Source organism: Bidens hawaiensis, unplaced genomic scaffold, assembly GCF_021521415.1.
Source record: "Bidens hawaiensis isolate Kalapana, Puna unplaced genomic scaffold, B.hawaiensis_p1.1 tig00055218_1, whole genome shotgun sequence".
In the NCBI taxonomy this organism is placed as follows: domain Eukaryota; kingdom Viridiplantae; phylum Streptophyta; class Magnoliopsida; order Asterales; family Asteraceae; genus Bidens; species Bidens hawaiensis.
The window spans coordinates 4,702-22,911 of NW_027499980.1; the positions used below are offsets into that span (position 1 = coordinate 4,702).

The window sequence follows — 18,210 nt, forward strand, 5'->3', positions numbered from 1 at the left end:
TATATATATTATTTATAACGTCATCCGGGTCAACACCGCCCCCCCCAAGTCGTTCTGACCTTTGACCCGGTAAGGTGTCCAGGCCGATGCCCGGACCAGGTCTGAAAACATTGGCTTATATGATAATTGTTATTACAGGAGACTTCTATTAATGTTAAATAACTAATAGATTAATTAATAACTATAATAGTATCAGTTTTAATAGTAAAAATCTTATAATATAAATAATTATGATAACAACAGCAGCAGCAATAATAATAATAATAATAAAAATAAATAACAAGTTAAAACAAAGAAAAGCAGAACACTGTTTCTTTTTTGACTTTCTTTGATTTGTTGTTCCATTTTTCACGTTTTCTTTTATCAACCGAAAGAAGACATATTTATCTTCAAAGATAAGACGTGACTCTAGGGGCGAACTTACGTAGTATTTCTTTTCAATGCTCTCTCTCTATGTATATTTTTTTTTGCTGGTTTTTGATTGCCTTTAATCTTGATATAATCATATAATATAATAAACTTTTATTACTCAACAACTACTCAGAGTTTCTTAAACATGAAACCTAAAAGGACGGCTGCGGTTGGCAAAAGATTTGAGAAATACATGTTATCCGAACCCATTATATCGACAATGGTCGGTGGCCAGATTTCATATTCAAGCACGAGTTACAAGTAATAATGGATTTTAAGGAAAAGGTTGACATTTTTGAGAGAGAAATGTATGTGTGAAAGATAGGTCAATTTACTAAAAATTTAATTATTATTATTATTATTATTATTATTATTATTATTATTATTATATAACATTTTCAATTCAACATCACTACTATCACCACTATTCAGAAACGACTCATAGTTGTAAATAGTTTTAAAGAGGCCGTAAAAGCTTTTCTTTTTCTCAAATTAGTCACTTTTGTTACTGTTTTCTCACTTTTAGTTCTCAAATTGAAGTCAGTTGTTGATCATGTTATCATTCAAACAATTCATATAACGCTCAAATGTGGATCGGGACCATAGTTTAAAAAAATAAAAAAAACACGCAATATCATGAAATTTAAGACTAGAGCGAGGTTAACCTTGGCACAAAGCAAAAATGGCATGGCGAAAGCCAGATTATACATTCACAAGAGTGTAACCATATAAAGAAGAATAAAGACCAAAACTTAAAAGAAACAAAAAAAAAAAATTACTAAGACGTACTTCACCAAATGACAAATAAAAAAACAATTTATAAAGGTAAATCATGACGTGCAAGATGATAGATACCCTTATATATTAATCAATAACAAAACAGGATGCTATATATATACAAAACATTAAATACATAAGGATATATCTATACAATTGTGACCACTCCAACTAAAGAAAATTCGCTTGGTTTTTATCCATAAAAAAAATTAGTCTTTATCTCCTCCATTAATTTGTAAAATCATGATCCGTGTAACTCAAAAATTAAGTTGAGAGAATATTGTATGTCAACACCCAACACATAAAAGTTAAAGAAATTAATGGTAAAGTTTGTAATCTAATTCGAGCAATATATTGTTCACTGACATTTGTGTTTTTTGCGTGTAAATTTAACTTTATAGTTACAAAAAATAGAAAAAAAAAATAAAAAAATATAATAAAAATTTAGATAAACATCTATTTTGGGTCAAACCCGTCAAACAAGTGAATATCCTTTTTCACACCACTAAGCGAAAATTGCAAGATTTTACTCGCTAAATGAAATAATATCAAAATCAAAGGGCCTAAAAGTCATATTTCTTGAAAATATTTCTTAAAAATGAAGTCTTATCCTGTTCACACTTTTCCTATACCTTCCTTAACTCCCCCTACATGCATTTACAACAAAGTTAACTTGTCCTCTTCTTCAGCCTACAAAACTCTTTGAAAAGTCAAACCTCATCCTCACTTTGACCGGCAAATCGTATAACTTTATCTTTATTTTGACTTCTAAATAACAAAATTACAACTCCATTTTCGTCTACACCTCCACACCATATATATACACTTTCATACATTATTTCATCACAACAAATCCCTTCAAATTCTCAACTTTTCTTGTTCTTGAAAGTGTCTTAAAATGGATGATCATAAAACCGTCGAAGTTCCTCCGCTTTTCACGTGCCCGATCTCTTTACAAATCATGAAAGACCCGGTAACACTTCCAACCGGAATCACATACGACCGCGATAGCATCGAGAAATGGCTATACACCAAAAGCAACAGCACTTGCCCGGTCACAAAACAAGTCCTTTCCAATATAGACCTCACCCCAAACCACACGGTTCGTCGGTTAATCCAATCTTGGTGCACCCTTAACCCCTTACACGGTGTCCAAACACTCCCAATCCACCCGCTACCGGTTCCTAAATCCGACATCCTCAAACTCCTCAAAGACTTGAAGCATCCCAATTTGCAAATGACATGTTTGAAAAGATTGAAAGTTATTGTTATGGAGAGTGAAGCTAATAAGAGGTCAATGGAAGAAGTTGGAGCAAGTTATTATTTAGCTAACGTGTTAAATGATTCGTCATCTTCAACGGAAGATGACGTCGTTGAAGGGACGTTTGAGCTTGTGACACCATCCGATGAAGCAATAAGTGTTCTTTACCACATGCATATGTCTGAAACCAGACTCTAAAGTTTATTACACAAGATTTCGGATATTGTGGAAACATTAACGCGCGTTATGCAACGCGCCATCAGCTATGAAACACGTACATACGTTGTCACGCTATTGAAATCAATGCTTGAGGTCATGCAAACGACGCCGTCTTTAAAACCCGAGTTCTTTACAGAAATAGTCAAAATATTAACCGATCAAATATCCAAAAAAGCCACCATTTCAACGTTGAAGTTGTTAATCAACGTTTGCAACTCATCAGGGAGTAATAGGATAAGAGCAGCGGAAGCAGGAACAGTGGCGGCGTTAACCGACATGTTACTAGATTCATCCGACAAGAGAATCTCAGAGATGGTGTTAATATGTTTAGATTATCTTTGTCAGTGTGCTGAAGGGAGATCTGAGTTGTTGAAACATGGTGCTGGTTTAGCGGTGGTTTCGAAAAAGATATTTAGGGTTTCGCCAGTTGCAAGTGATAGGGCGGTGAGGATAGTGCATTCGGTGGCGAAGTTTTTGGGCAATGGTGGTGTGGTGGCGGAGATGTTGCAGTTAGGGGTGGTGGGGAAGCTGTGTTTGGTGTTGCAGGTGGATTGTGGTGGCAAGATGAAGGAGAGAGCTGTGGAGGTTCTTAAGATGCATGCTAGGGTTTGGAATAATGCTTCTTGTATTCCTCGTACTTTGATTTCTTCTTATCCATCATGAAAGTTGGAATTAAGTTTTAGGTTAGATGATTAATTTGAAGGCATTTTTTGGACCTTTGGTTTGTTATCATGTTATGTAAACTGTAATTATGTGAATAAAACTCACTACTTAATTGTTTTGAGCAAACAAATTATGCTCTATATAGTAACAAAAGATATATAGTTGTTTGTTTTTTATTTAAGTTACTAGGTTAGTAAATCGTGTATTACAAATACTGAAAAATGATATAATATCAATAAAAAAATGTTTATATATTCGATGCAAGATATATATGAAATCAAACATGAAGTATATGTGATGGCATATGAAATAATTACAATTATTTAAAAAAACCACAATGCCAAACAATTTAGTAAGGCCGATATAACAATTTCTCAAAAATGAAATTATATGCTACACCAAATATTATAGAAACGAAGGATTAGAATATAAATTGTTCATAAAGAAAATAATTTGGTGGAAAACGTTTTTATCGGGTTTGTGAATACATTAATAATGAATTTGCCTTTTAAGTTAGAGAATACTATCCTTTAAAATAACTTGTTTCAACTTAGACTCATTCTGATCATAACTCTTTTTTACCCGCTCGTTCGGACCCAAACTAATTTGATACTCTTTTAAAACAACTTGTTCTGACCCGAACTTTCTTTACTCAAAAAAAGTACATCGACTTAAACTGGTTTTGAACCAAACACAAACCTGAGCCGCCTGTTTAAGTTAATATAAAACTAAGACTATATGAATAATGAAAATTATTTTTAAGTTAGAAAATACTATGACTTCAAACAGTATAATTCGACCCGAATTTATTCGAATCATAGCCCTCTTTGACACGCAAGTTTTGACCGAACCAATTTGATATTCTTTTAAAATAACTCGTTTTGACCCGAACACTTTCCATTCATAACTTGTTTAGAGCCGAACTAATTGTACTAAAAAGTCATTGACTGAACTAAATACGAGCCTGATCCACCCGTTTAAGTTAACATAAAAATAATGAAGACATGAATAATAAATTTATCTTTAATTCTATATATAAACTTTTATGTAATATTATAGCTTTTGCATTTGTCTTTGAGAGTTATACAAAGCAAGAAGTTGAATCTTACATATACATATAAAATAATCATGACCATCTTTTAGTTGAAATTGGTTAAACTTGCTCTCTCATATATAGAGAAACAACCTTAGTATTGACACCATTGATTAAATCGTTTACCGACTATGAGCGTATTGGTTTTGTCCATTACGGGTTAATCACAACTTCAAAGAAAAATTTAAAAATGAACTTTGAGATAAACATAAAAAATAGTATAAGGGCAAATTATTTACGAAATATTATGAACTGCTTGATAATAAACCGTATCCTTGAACCTAAAATATATCAAACTGCTATAATTTCTTTTCAACTACGCTCCAATCTTTATGCCCATATATAGTTAACTTGTACCAGACACTTTTTACCTGTAAATCCGTAATACATCTTTAAAAAAAATTCAACAAATTGATCAAGCTGTTGAAACCAACTATTGTTTCTTAGGCAATAACTTAATTGAGGCTATTAGAAATTGTTAATAATATATTTTTAAGAATCATAATTGGTTTAATTGAGGTAATTAGTAAATATTAAATACTAATAGATGCATTAACGGCTATATCATTTAACATAAAGATTATTATATTGAATGAATGGTAATTAAAAAATTGGTTAATTAGGTGAAATGTGTATAAATGAAAACTGATTAGTTGGTATCTAATGTAAATGACATATTTAAAGACCATGTGAAAAACATGTTTTAGATACTTGTTTTATGAAATGTGGTATCCTTCAATATATTTGTCTAAAGATTCGGTATCATTAAAAGTTCACAAACTAAGATTTTGGAAAAAAAAATTGGATATAGAAATTCATAAAAAAATCATCTACGTGCACAGCTAAACACACCCTAAATTTTATTAAATCAACTTGCCATAAACTTGACAAAATTGCACATTTAGACGAATAAGCATAAACTTCATAAAATTCAGACTCTCGTCAATCAACATTCTTTTATTTTTAAGCTAATCGCTTTTTACAACATTTAATGGAAGACCAATAATAAACTCTTCTTATATTTGATGGTAGGGATGCAAGCGTCTTGTTTAGTTTACGAGTTCGAGCTTGAACTCAGGTCGCTTTAAACTGTACATATGCTTGAGCTCTGCTCGCAAAAAAAAAACTTTCAAGTTCAAGCTTTTCACAGTCGTGGCTTGTTAATATTGCTTTTAAGTGTATTTATAGTTATAATTTTATATATAACATAATGTAAACTATAGGTATTTAATCATGGTAACATATACTTAATTATTCTTATTACATGATGAATGTCTATTATATTACTAATGAAAGGTTTATGTATTTTTTTAAAGAAATAATAGACTTGTTAGCCAAGTCGAACTTAGTTTATGAGGTCAGGCCCACAAACTTATTTTTAGACTCGTGCGAGCTCCTAATGCAGCCTGATATGATTTATATTGAGTCGAACTCGAGTACTACTCTGTTCATTTTACAGTTTACACTCATGTTTGACACTAAGTAAAAAGCACATGTCTTTTGCTATATATATATATATATATATATATATAACTCTACAATCCATGAACACTAAATTTAAAGTAAAAAATCAATTGTCCAAGATTCGGTGGATTTTTTTTTTCCTTTTTATAGTTATGTGAAGAGGTAGGTCCCAGCAGAGCCCAGTTGGACCCGCAAGACTCACCTTAAACAGGGACGTCTGCGCAGAGACCAACTGGATCTGCAGGACCAACCATGCTCAGAGACGTGACGTCCTTACGCGCAGTACGCAAACTGGTCCCGCAGGAAATGCCTCCCAATGGTGAAGGACTCCGCCTGTCCCCGCAGCCTCGGATACAAGCCATTAGGGAAGGCCACCCGCGCAGCATGGCTACACGCACAAGGCACTTAGCTCTCGATCATTCAGTGTCACCTGAAGGAATGAGCCAAGCCGGGAGCAATCCCGCACAGAGGCGGGATGGGGAATACTCCCGCCCAAATAAGCCAGTCCGTATACTGAAGGATCTTTTACTGTACCTGACGAGGTATGGGCGAAAGATCTGATCAGAGATACGACAGCTCACTGATACAGTATGGCGAGCAGCATGCTCCTGTACTGTATCACTATTAGCCGCTGCCTACTCACCAACTACTGTCATACCACGTGCGTAGCCGGCAGTTGGTGGAAAGGGAATAGTACACAGCAGGCCTGGTCACTATCAGCCGCTGCCTACCCACCAACTACCAACAGGGCACGTGCGTAGGCTACTGTTAATGAACAGGAACACTGTAGCAGCCGGCCATACCTCCTTGGAAACCTACCTTCGGCTATAAATACCCCAAATGGTATGATCATCTCAACATTACATTATCACATTATCATCATAATATACCTGATATCTGCTCTAGCAATCTCTTAATATACTTTTATATTTAAAGAGCAATCTAGTCTGATTCTCACGCCGGAGGGTGGTCACAAGGAGGAACCCCCCCCCTTCTCAGTGACGAGCTCACGGTGTCTGTTTTGCAGGTTATCAGAAGAACCATCTTCAAAGGGTCTAACCCCTCGTGGGAAACAGCTATCCAACCCCCAGGTTACCAGTAATCTGTCCGGGGTCCGGTTAGTGTTTCTTCATTGGCGCCATCCGTGCATAAAGCTAGAACTACAATTCTCTCCAGTTTTTTCAAACTTTTACAAAGATGGTTAGAGAAATTCCGGTAACCACAACCCCAGCTACTGGGAGGAATACCGGCAACACAGTTTTTACGAACACTACCCCGGTTACCGAAGCCGGGGCAAGTGAAGTAAATTTTACGAACACTACCCCACTTACCAAAGCTGGGGCAAGTGCAGTAAATGATCGCCTACTGGGATCCACCGATACCCAGTTTGAGAAACGAAGACTCCCCCGCCAGACTCTCGATGAAGTTAAGGCATGGGCGGAGGCACGACAAAAGGAATTCCAGGCTGAGTTGGACGAACGCTTGCGTTCCGTGCAACAGGCCGACGAATTCGAATACTGGGAGGATGACTCGGAGGAATCCGACTCCGACGCGAACCCTCGCCATAGGGCAAAAGGGAAGCGTAAAGAAACGGAATCCCAACCGAAAAGGCATTTTGGACAAGCCTTCAAACCAAAAAGCACAGGTGGAAGTCCACGAGACTTCTCCAAAACGTTCAGACCAAACGTTGCAAATGCAGGAACGTCCAAATTTGCAAGGGACATTGCTGAAGCAATCGCCCCAAAGAGTGCCAAACAAATGCCCAACATAGGCACATATGACGGTATATCTGATCCAGACGATCATTTGAACAGGTTCATAGCGGGGGCAACCGTCAGCAATTGGACGGAACCCACGTGGTGTTACATGTTCCAAATGACGCTGGTGGGGGCTGCTAGAGCTTGGTTTGATCGCCTACCGGTCAACCACATCTACGACTGGGCAGACTTCCAGCAGAAGTTTAGCCAACACTTCAGCCAGCAACGGAAGTATACCGAGGAGCAATGGACAATCCTCAAATGCATACGAGAGGAAGATGAATCTCTGCCAAACTTCATCACTCGCTTCAACTCAAAGAAGCTAAGTTTGGGCAATATCAGCGAAGATCTTGTTCGCGCTGCCTTCATCCAGGGCGCACATGACCCAGAGCTCATCCGCACCCTAACGGAAAAAGATGGCATGCCATCCACATGGGATGGCATCATGACAGCAGCAAAACGCTATGCGGAAACAGAGAAGCAACTGGGTAGAGATCTCCCACAGAGCACAAACCTCTACACTCAGAAGACGAGAGAAGACAACGTCCTCACCGCCAGACTAAATAAAAAGCGAAAGCTAGGCATTTGGCAGTCAAGGGTAAACTTTGACACCTCATCCGGCTTGCAACATCGAGTGGGCGGAAGGGATAATGTACAGTCGCACCGGAACTCCAGATGGACGCCACTCACCAAAAGCGTCACTGAGATATTCGCCACTGAAGAGCTCCCATGGCCAAAGCCTCCAATAATCCGACATCGTCACGATGCTGATCGGAGCAAATACTGTGACTTCCACAAGACAAAAGGCCACAACACTGAAGAATGCATAGACGTAAAGGACATGGTCGAAGCATTTGTCAGAGATGGGACGCTCGCGCACCTCGTGGCACAATAAAGGCTGAGCAGGCGGGTGCGTATAGAACCTCAGCTGGGAAGACACGAATCAATTCCAGCTTCAAAATCGAGACTACATGCTGCGTAAAGAACGAGATCCCGAACCAGGTGCGTATCGGCTCGATGGCACTCCCATCCCAACATGGAAGGGAGCTCATTTACACAGTCTGCATGTAAATCAATTCCAATTTGTAAAGAAAAGGCCAAGAGCCACTTCTAATGGAAATGATCCTCTTTAAGAACATCGAAGCTGATGATTTTACATTTATACTTTTCTGAACTAATATGCCGGTTTTCACCGCATAATTACGTCGTCATTGCATGGGAAGGCGGTCCTACCCGCACGAACCCAGCAACGTTACAAACCTTCACGCAGGTCAGTTGAAGGGGAAAAAGTTCAGCACCCAAAAATGAAAGTGCCGGTCTATCCGCATGAATCATTAAAGGAAACTGAATAATAACCTATCAACAACCGCGCGTCGAACGGTTAAACTATCCAACACTGGTGACGGCATTCACATTACGTGAAGTCGTTGCGTGGGAAGGCGGTCTTACCCGCACGAACCCAATAACGTGGCAAACCTTCACGCAGGTCAGTTGAAGGAGAAGAGTTCAATTATCCCATTAAATGAAAGTGCCGGTCTATCCGCATGAATCATTAAAGGAAACTGAACACTAACCTATTGACAACCACGCGTCGAACGGTTCAAAACAAAACTCTTAAAAGGATAAGGAAAACCTACACGCAGGTCAGATATGGGTAAAGTTTTGCCATCCTACTAAGTGCAAGTGACGGTTCTATCCGCACAATCACGAAAGAGGAAGCAAAACTTCACACCTACTATCAACCACGTTCAAAGGTTCACTTATCCTCAAAAGATGAGAAAAACCTACACGCAGGTCAGATACGGGTAAAGTTTTGCCATCCTACTAAGTGCAAGTGACGGTTCTATCCGCACAATCACGAAAGAGGAAGCAAAACTTTAATCCATTATCAACCACGTTCAAAGGTTAACTTATCTTAATGCCTTAGAAATTTCGAAAAGGAAACCTACACGCAGGTCAGATGAAGGTTAAAGTTTAGCCATCCTACCAAGTGCAAGTGACGGTTCTACCCGCACAATCACGAAGGAGGAAGCGAAACTTTAACCCATTATCAACCACGTTCAAAGGTTAACTTATTCTAAAACACTTGGAAAATTGCTAACTTAAACTAAGTATGCAAGTCATGAGTTTATAAAGCAAGGAATCCAAAGAAGGAAATAACAATCTTATACGCAAAAAGATTTATATTTCAATAATATATTACAAGAATGGCCGGGTTACTACCCGCCTAAAAGAGTAAATCTATACAAGTCTATCTTAGCAATGGAAAGGGATCTTCGGGGTCAAGCTTCAGGGCCGCTTCCACTTGGACCCGCTCCATCAGAAGAACGGGGTGGTTCGAGGAAAGCTTTGAGGACAGCTAACCCATCATCAGCAACAGCTACTTCGTCCACCTTTTCCACCACTGGATGCGGGAAGGCGGCGTATTGGTTCAATGCTTGGTCATAAATGGCTTCGGTATCCACATCGAACAAAGGGAAGTTGGAAGGCGGGACGCCTTTCTCAACAAACCCTAGACCAAGCAAGAAGCCGGCCTTTTCCCCATCCTCATGAGAAGCGTTGAGGGCTGCGCTCATAGCATCATCGTAAGAGGTCTCTGAAAAGACCCGACGCACAACCTACAAAGAAAAAAATACAAGTGTTAGAACCTTTTCCTTACAAAAGAAAAGCGTGAAGACAAAGTTAAACATACCTGAGGCAACGCTTCTCGAAGAAGCCATTGGAGGGCAGCTTGAGCTTCGTTATGGGCGCGTTCGGCTTCGCTCTTGTTAAGGTTGGCAAGTAAAACTTCCTTTGCGGCAGCCTCTTCGACGCCCTTAAGCTTCCGCTGGGTCTGGTCAAGCACCCCCCTCTGGTCCAGGATTTCCTGGAGTTTCTTGGCATCTTCCATTGCCAAGGCATCATGAGCGCGTTGGAGAGCCTCTAATTTGCCTTTCAGCTCCTCATTCTCCACACGCAGAGGCTCAGCAACGGCTTCAGCCTGGGCAGCCCTCTCGGTTGCGTTTCGCGCAGTCTCCCTGGCCAGCCGAAGCTGTTCATTCACAGCTTGGGCAGCCTTGGAGCGGGCCTCGAGTCGCGCCTGAACTTCAACCTCGAGGGCCTTGAAGGCCTTCTCCTTGGCGGCGGCGGCTGCCGCCAGCTGTTGGTTCTCCTCCCGAAGAGCCCGCGTTTCAGATACTTCCTTTGCGCGAGCTGCTTTTAACTTGTCGTTTTCACGACAAAGCAGCTCGACGCGCGGCTGCATCCGGGCCTGGAGAACCCGAAGCTCATTGGTTAGCCTACCCTCCTGGTAGCTAACCATGGCTTCCCCCAACGCACCCGGGGGAGCAGCGTGGCGAACCCAGTCCACGCACTCCACAGGTGTGCGAAGGGTTGTTCCTCGGCGTATGTTCCATCGCGGAACATACACTTCATTGGAATCCGTCACTGCAAAAGAAACAAAGGCAGTAAGGAAAAGATGATAAAAAACATAAGGGAAAAAGAAAGGAACCCTACGCACCTGTAGGGTCAATGACAGGCCGATAACCGCCAAACCCATCACCTGAACCTAAAGGAAATCCATCCAACAGGTCAGGCAGATGGGAAGGTGGCAAAGATCGGCGGGAAGCCCTGCGCGTACCTGATGGTCCGGCCATTGGTGCCGGTGGCGCGGGCATGGTGGCAGCCACCGTGGTCGCCGTTGGGGTCGCCGCCGCGGTCGCCGCCTCATCAGCAGCAGCAGTAACCGCCGGCTCCGTGAAGGATGCTGTAAAAATCGCACTCACGGCCGGCGGTGACGTCATCTCGACCGGAACAGTTGGCTCAAATGAATGAGCAACTGGACCAGCGGATGCAGGCGCAGGCGCCTGGGTCGACGCCTCAGGAAGGCTGACCGAGCCTACCGTCATTGGCGGGGAGGTACTCCCCTGCGTTTCACCCCGGAATGCGTCAACATCCACGCCTGCACAAAGAAGAAAGTGTTAGATAAATTTAGGAAGTGATAACTCTACAAAGACAACTACGATTGTACTTACGGGTTTTCTTGACCCTGAACGTACGGATGGGCGGGGAGGAACCCGATGGAGCCGGCCTCTTGGTACCGGTCACCGTCGTCTTCGTTGGTTCTCCGGAAGTAACGGTCGTAGCCTCCGGAGCAGTGGTCTTCTCACCACCGGGCTTCCCCGCCACCTCTTCACTATCTGACTCCGAGTCAGATAGGACCACCGGACCGGCTGTGGAGGCCTTCTCTTTCCCTTTCCCGCCGGCAGCAGCTTTCTTCTTCCGCACCAATGGAGGAGCATCTGAGGATTCCTCAGAAGAAGACAGGTCAAGAATTCCAGCAGCGGGTACAGCATTGAGGGATTGAGGAAAGAATATCGCCTTACCTGGCCGCCGGTGGCTCAGGATCTCGTGGCCCAGCGGATAGACCTCCACAAACCGATCCGCTGTTTGCTCCAGGATGGGCAACTCGCCCTCGTCCAAAGCACGAGTACCCATCCGCGCGGGACCGTCGGCTTCCCGCGGAAACAGAAGGGACTCCAAATCATTTCCCTCTGAAAGAAAAGAAACAGTTAGAAGACAAACTTGTATCAAAAAAGAAAAACAAGACATACCATAGGGAATAGAGTTCAAACCGTATTCGAGGAGGATGGGAACCAGAGACGCATCTTTCCACACCCGGCTCATCCCTAACATGACCATCCCGGACTCCGCAAACCGGTAAACCGGAGATTGGATCCGGGATATCTTCGAAAACCATTCCGCCTCCTGGTAGTTGGGGGCGTGAAGGCTCGGTATCGCTTGGCCATTTTTAAACTTCATGGCAAGGGGGATGGCGCGGGCAGAAATGTAGAAGAATTCCCGCTTCCACGATCGGAGACTGCGCTCGGTTACGCAGATCTTCAAACCCTTAATACGGGTTGTCAGGGTGTACCACCCCTGGACGCACCTCCAAGTATAGAAGGTCATCAGGCGGTCCACGTAGGGCTCAATACCCAGAATCCGGCACACCCACTCGAAGTGCCGGACCTTGGCAATCGCCATCGGATGCACCTCGGTCAGGTGCACCCCGTGCCTCTCCAGGACACGGTACACAAACTTTGTCAATGGGAACCTAAGGTTCCCATACACAAAGAATGCAGCATATACCCCGATCTTGCCACTGGGGGCATCGTACACAGTCTGGTGGGATTCAGGAAACTCAGGCTCGAGAGACTCGAGCATGAATTTCCTGACGATGTACTGGTACTGATCGACAGGTAGAGCACACTGGCACTCGCCAGCAGTACTCCTATCGTCGGCTACAGCTTCAGCATCATGAGAAGACATTTTTGCAGAAAGAAGAGTGATTTCGGGAAAATGCTTGCCCGAAAAAGGGGAGTATTTGCCGGAAATCACTAAGAAGAAGAAGAAGAGAGGTGAAAGTGTGGATTACAAAGAGGCCTCTCCCCCTTTATATACTAATCGCAATTAATGCGGTGAATTTAATGCGGAGGAGAGAGAAATCGACGGTGCAATGAAACTATGACACGTGGCAAAAAGCAAGCTGGTAACAGCTGTAGAAAGGACGTGTGCCAGTAATTTCGCGGCCACGCGCCCGAAAAATCACGCCCACGCGCCTGAAAAAGCGACTGGAATGACCATGTTCTGTCACGTCACCATAACTTCCTGCACGTCCTGACACAGTCAGAAGAAACCGTCGCACGACATTTCAGAGGTTTGGACTGTTCTTATCTTTTCACCAACTCTTCGAATTTAAAAATTCAAAATTTGAAAATATTAAAAAGTAAGCGGGAAAATACCCCTTACCCCTTGGCAAACAAGTAACCGTAAGACGGATGCGGGTACAGTGTTCAGGCAAAACCATTCACATACCTAACACCCGCAGGGAATTGAAGCCAAGTACCTCGGCAACCAAGTAACTATAAGACGGCTGCGGGTACAGTGTTCAGGCAAAACCCTTCACATACCTAGCACCCGCAGGGAATTGACGCCAGGAATACCTTGAAAGAAAAGTAACCGTAAGACGAGCGCAGGTACAGTGTTAAGGCAAAACCCTTCACATACCTAGCGCTCCGCTGGGAATTGAAACCAAGAAGGATCTTCTGGGCAATGCTTGCGGAAACGGAAATAACATCCCCGCATAGCGGGAACGTCGAGAACTACGTTGTTTGAAGCTCCAGGATGGAATTGGTGGTCTTAACATAATTGATCACTATGTTCAAAACTACCAAAACCTCATGGAAAATCCATACAACTGGGACTCAATGCTCCTGACTTGCGAGGAGGTTACAGACCTACCCGCATCATACCCAAAGACCAAGCAGGAAACTCGGGCATTTCTGCAAGTGACAAGGACTTCTGCGGAAAGAATCCCCATGGAAAACCTTACAAAACCCTTTTCAAAACCCTTTGCTCAAGTCCAAAAGTTCACCTCACTTTATTAAACACTCAGGAGAATAACATTGGACTGGGGGGACTTGAAGAGGTAGGTCCCAGCAGAGCCCAGTTGGACCCGCAAGACTCACCTTAAACAGGGACGTCTGCGCAGAGACCAACTGGATCTGCAGGACCAACCATGCTCAGAGACGTGACGTCCTTACGCGCAGTACGCAAACTGGTCCCGCAGGAAATGCCTCCCAATGGTGAAGGACTCCGCCTGTCCCCGCAGCCTCGGATACAAGCCATTAGGGAAGGCCACCCGCGCAGCATGGCTACACGCACAAGGCACTTAGCTCTCGATCATTCAGTGTCACCTGAAGGAATGAGCCAAGCCGGGAGCAATCCCGCACAGAGGCGGGAGGGGGAATACTCCCGCCCAAATAAGCCAGTCCGTATACTGAAGGATCTTTTACTGTACCTGACGAGGTATGGGCGAAAGATCTGATCAGAGATACGACAGCTCACTGATACAGTATGGCGAGCAGCATGCTCCTGTACTGTATCACTATTAGCCGCTGCCTACTCACCAACTACTGTCATACCACGTGCGTAGCCGGCAGTTGGTGGAAAGGGAATAGTACACAGCAGGCCTGGTCACTATCAGCCGCTGCCTACCCACCAACTACCAACAGGGCACGTGCGTAGGCTACTGTTAATGAACAGGAACACTGTAGCAGCCGGCCATACCTCCTTGGAAACCTACCTTCGGCTATAAATACCCCAAATGGTATGATCATCTCAACATTACATTATCACATTATCATCATAATATACCTGATATCTGCTCTAGCAATCTCTTAATATACTTTTATATTTAAAGAGCAATCTAGTCTGATTCTCACGCCGGAGGGTGGTCACAAGGAGGAACCCCCCCTTCTCAGTGACGAGCTCACGGTGTCTGTTTTGCAGGTTATCAGAAGAACCATCTTCAAAGGGTCTAACCCCTCGTGGGAAACAGCTATCCAACCCCCAGGTTACCAGTAATCTGTCCGGGGTCCGGTTAGTGTTTCTTCATTATGTATGTCTATCAAATTGATATGGGGGCAAGATTGATGATGTTTGGTGTGGTTATGATATACCCATGATGTCTAATCCTAATTAGCTCATGAATTACATTCTCGTTTTTATCCTCTAAAGCTACTCCGATCACGTTCATGCCCTTGTTTAATTGGTTGTATGGAAGGTTGGAAATGAGGTGGAGTTCAAAAACATCAAGCTCTCAGTTTCTAAGATAATTAAAGAGCTCAAAATCAAGGGTTTTTTTTTCATGGAACCACCATATATTAAAGTTTACGTCTTATCCTAAGGCTTGTTTATAGTTCGATGTAGATTGTGCGCCGCAGTGGTTGCTTTAATTCCTCGTTGTATATGTTTTGTTTCGGTATGTTAATTTGGGTTAGTAATTTCCTGTTGACAAATTTTAAGACATCTCGTTCTAGAGTTAATCAAGAATGTATAAAGAATATATAAAGTCATTTATTGTAACTTACGTATTATATTTATTTCATGGGGTGAGTGTGATTTAATTTATGAGTTCAAATAAATATTACAACATAAAGAGACACTTTACTCCACCTACCACCTAAACAATTTATTATTCATTTATTTGCTAATTAAATAAAACAGTTAGCCGAAATACTGGAACAAAAATTTTCATTATTGAAATCTAAAATTTAAATGCACAGAAGTCTCTTTGTTTACAAGAGTGTTCGTTGTGGCAAGTAACGGGGGCGCGGACAATGTATTTGTGCCATGTCACTCGAAAACACCGCAACAGGTGCCAGTGATAGGAGGCGTGAATAGGCTTGCGTGAACTCGCTCATGGGCGTGAATGGGCAAACGCGCGGAGGGGGGGGGATGTCTGGGAAAGTGGCTTTCGAGTATGGGCTTTATCCATAACATGGTCCAAGTGAGTGAGAGCGGGGGCTTTATTCGAAGCCTAGTCAGCGTCCTGCCAGCACAATGTGATACGATATTAAAGAATGGATCAAAGACCAACAAAACCTCACACCATATAGTCTAAATATTATAATTTAACGAGCTATATTGGGGCTGTTTGGTTCGCGTAATCCTTTGGGAATTAGGATGAAATTGTAATTAATTCCCATGAAATTTATACATTCCACCATTAATTGGAATATAAGAAGCCTTCATTATCCTGATGAAATTTCAGCTTTTCAATTGAATGCTAGCTAATTACCAAAAATATCTTATATCTCCATATTCATCCACTAATTCATCTAATTCCATTTCTGAATTTACCAACCAAACACAATTGCATTTTTTAATGGAATTACATCAAACTCTATCAACTTCCAATTCCTTTCAAGATTTCTTCTAACATAATTTTGCAAACCAAATGCCCCCTTATACTTTTTCACCTGAATAACCTACCCTTATTGATAATCACAGCGAGTTGTGTTTGCTGTAAATTACAGGCTCTCACACACAGGTTGAACATATTTTTGATTATCATTTCATTCGAGAAAGTTTTCTTTAGGTAACTTATACACCAAGTTTGTTCCGATCAAGCTTCAGGTAGCTAATGTCTTCACGAAAACTTTACCACATGCTCAATTCGACATTTTCTTGCCACACTTAGAGTTTTCACCAATTGTATAATTATGTGTTGTGTTCAACTTCATGTCTCAAACAAGTACAAGTTTGATGACAAGTGACCCCCGAAGTCGCATATAAGAATATTTTGCTTGTTATAAATCCTGTATTTTTTAACAACCAACTTAACTAGCCGGCTATGTGATGAAGTATACACACCATTTTTCAAAAGGAACCTGCATTTGTAACTAGAAACTGTAAAATAATATTAGTGATGAGCAGCATGTTAGATAAATAAACGTGGACTACATTTTTATTTTAGGAAAATTCATCAAACAGTAACAAAGTTTTTCACTTATTTCATTGAAGTCACTTAAAGTTTTTTTTTGTTTGTTCCTCTAATAGTAACGAAACTCCAAACCTAAATATTTCTGTTAATTAATAGTTATTGATTATTATACGCTTGGATCTATTTTTTTTAAGAATACACCATATTTGAAATATGTTTGGCAATCATAAAAATCTTTATTGTTTTTGGTTTTTGAAAGGGTTAAAAAACAGTTTTTCAAATGTCCCAAATCCTGGCTTTTCAAAATGGCTTTTTGAAAGACAATAAACAGTTTTTAAACTCAATCCCAAACATGCTTTAATTTCTTATAAATGACTTAAAATTCATTTTTTCGATTTGGTTCAATTCCAACCTATTCCGTTCGGGTTTTTGGTTCTAGAAAATCGGGTATTAAAAAACATAAAATCAAACAGCTAAATTTATTGAGTTCGGTTACATTGTTTATTTCAAATATGGTTTGATTATTGCAGTTTCTCGAGCACCCTATATTTAACCCTATTGGATAAATGTATATAGAAGTGCAAATCCTAACCACTTAATCTAACCGAAACCGAAACCAAAACCAAAACCAAAACCAAAACCAAAACCAAAACTGAAATCGATATTAAGTAATTAACCGGTGCAGTAGAAACCGGTTAGTAACCCATTACCAGTTTGTCACTGATGCTCCGTAACTAGAGGTGTACATCCTAACCGGCTAGTAACTGGTTTCTAACCGTTTCGCTAACTGGTTACTAACCGGTCCATCTCTATCCAGTACTAACCGCCAGTTAGTAACCGGGTTATATTATTGATTTTGAAACCGGTTACAAACTGGTTAACCGATTTTTTAAATTATTTAAAAAAAAACCGGTTAATACCCGAACCGATTAACCGATTTTTTTTAATTATTATTTTATCAAAACCAGGTACTACCCGACCTGATTAACCGGTCAACACGGTTAATTTCCGCAAAAAAAAAACCAGTTAGCAAAATAACCAGAAGATAATAGTTAATCGGTTCGGTTAACCGGAATGCGCACCTCTATCAGAACTGGTTTGTAGTTTGGATTCTTGGAAACTAATGATACTCCAGATGTGAATGGGCCAAACCCAAATAAACATTTGCAATGGATTGGGCCATGAGGTAATCGTTAGCTTACACCGGAAGCACTGCACCATTGCTGCTGGGGGAAAAGCTCTCTGGCCACAATCGATCTCAATCTCAACGACTAAACTAAATCACAAGATCTGCCTGCCG

General features: G+C 41.4%; 1 pseudogene; it reads left to right on the forward strand.

Moving 5' to 3' along the window:
* The first annotated feature begins 2,013 nt into the window (after positions 1-2,013).
* On the forward strand, positions 2,014-3,386 carry LOC143601026 (E3 ubiquitin-protein ligase PUB23 pseudogene; annotated as a pseudogene).
* The last annotated feature ends 14,824 nt before the right edge of the window (positions 3,387-18,210 follow it).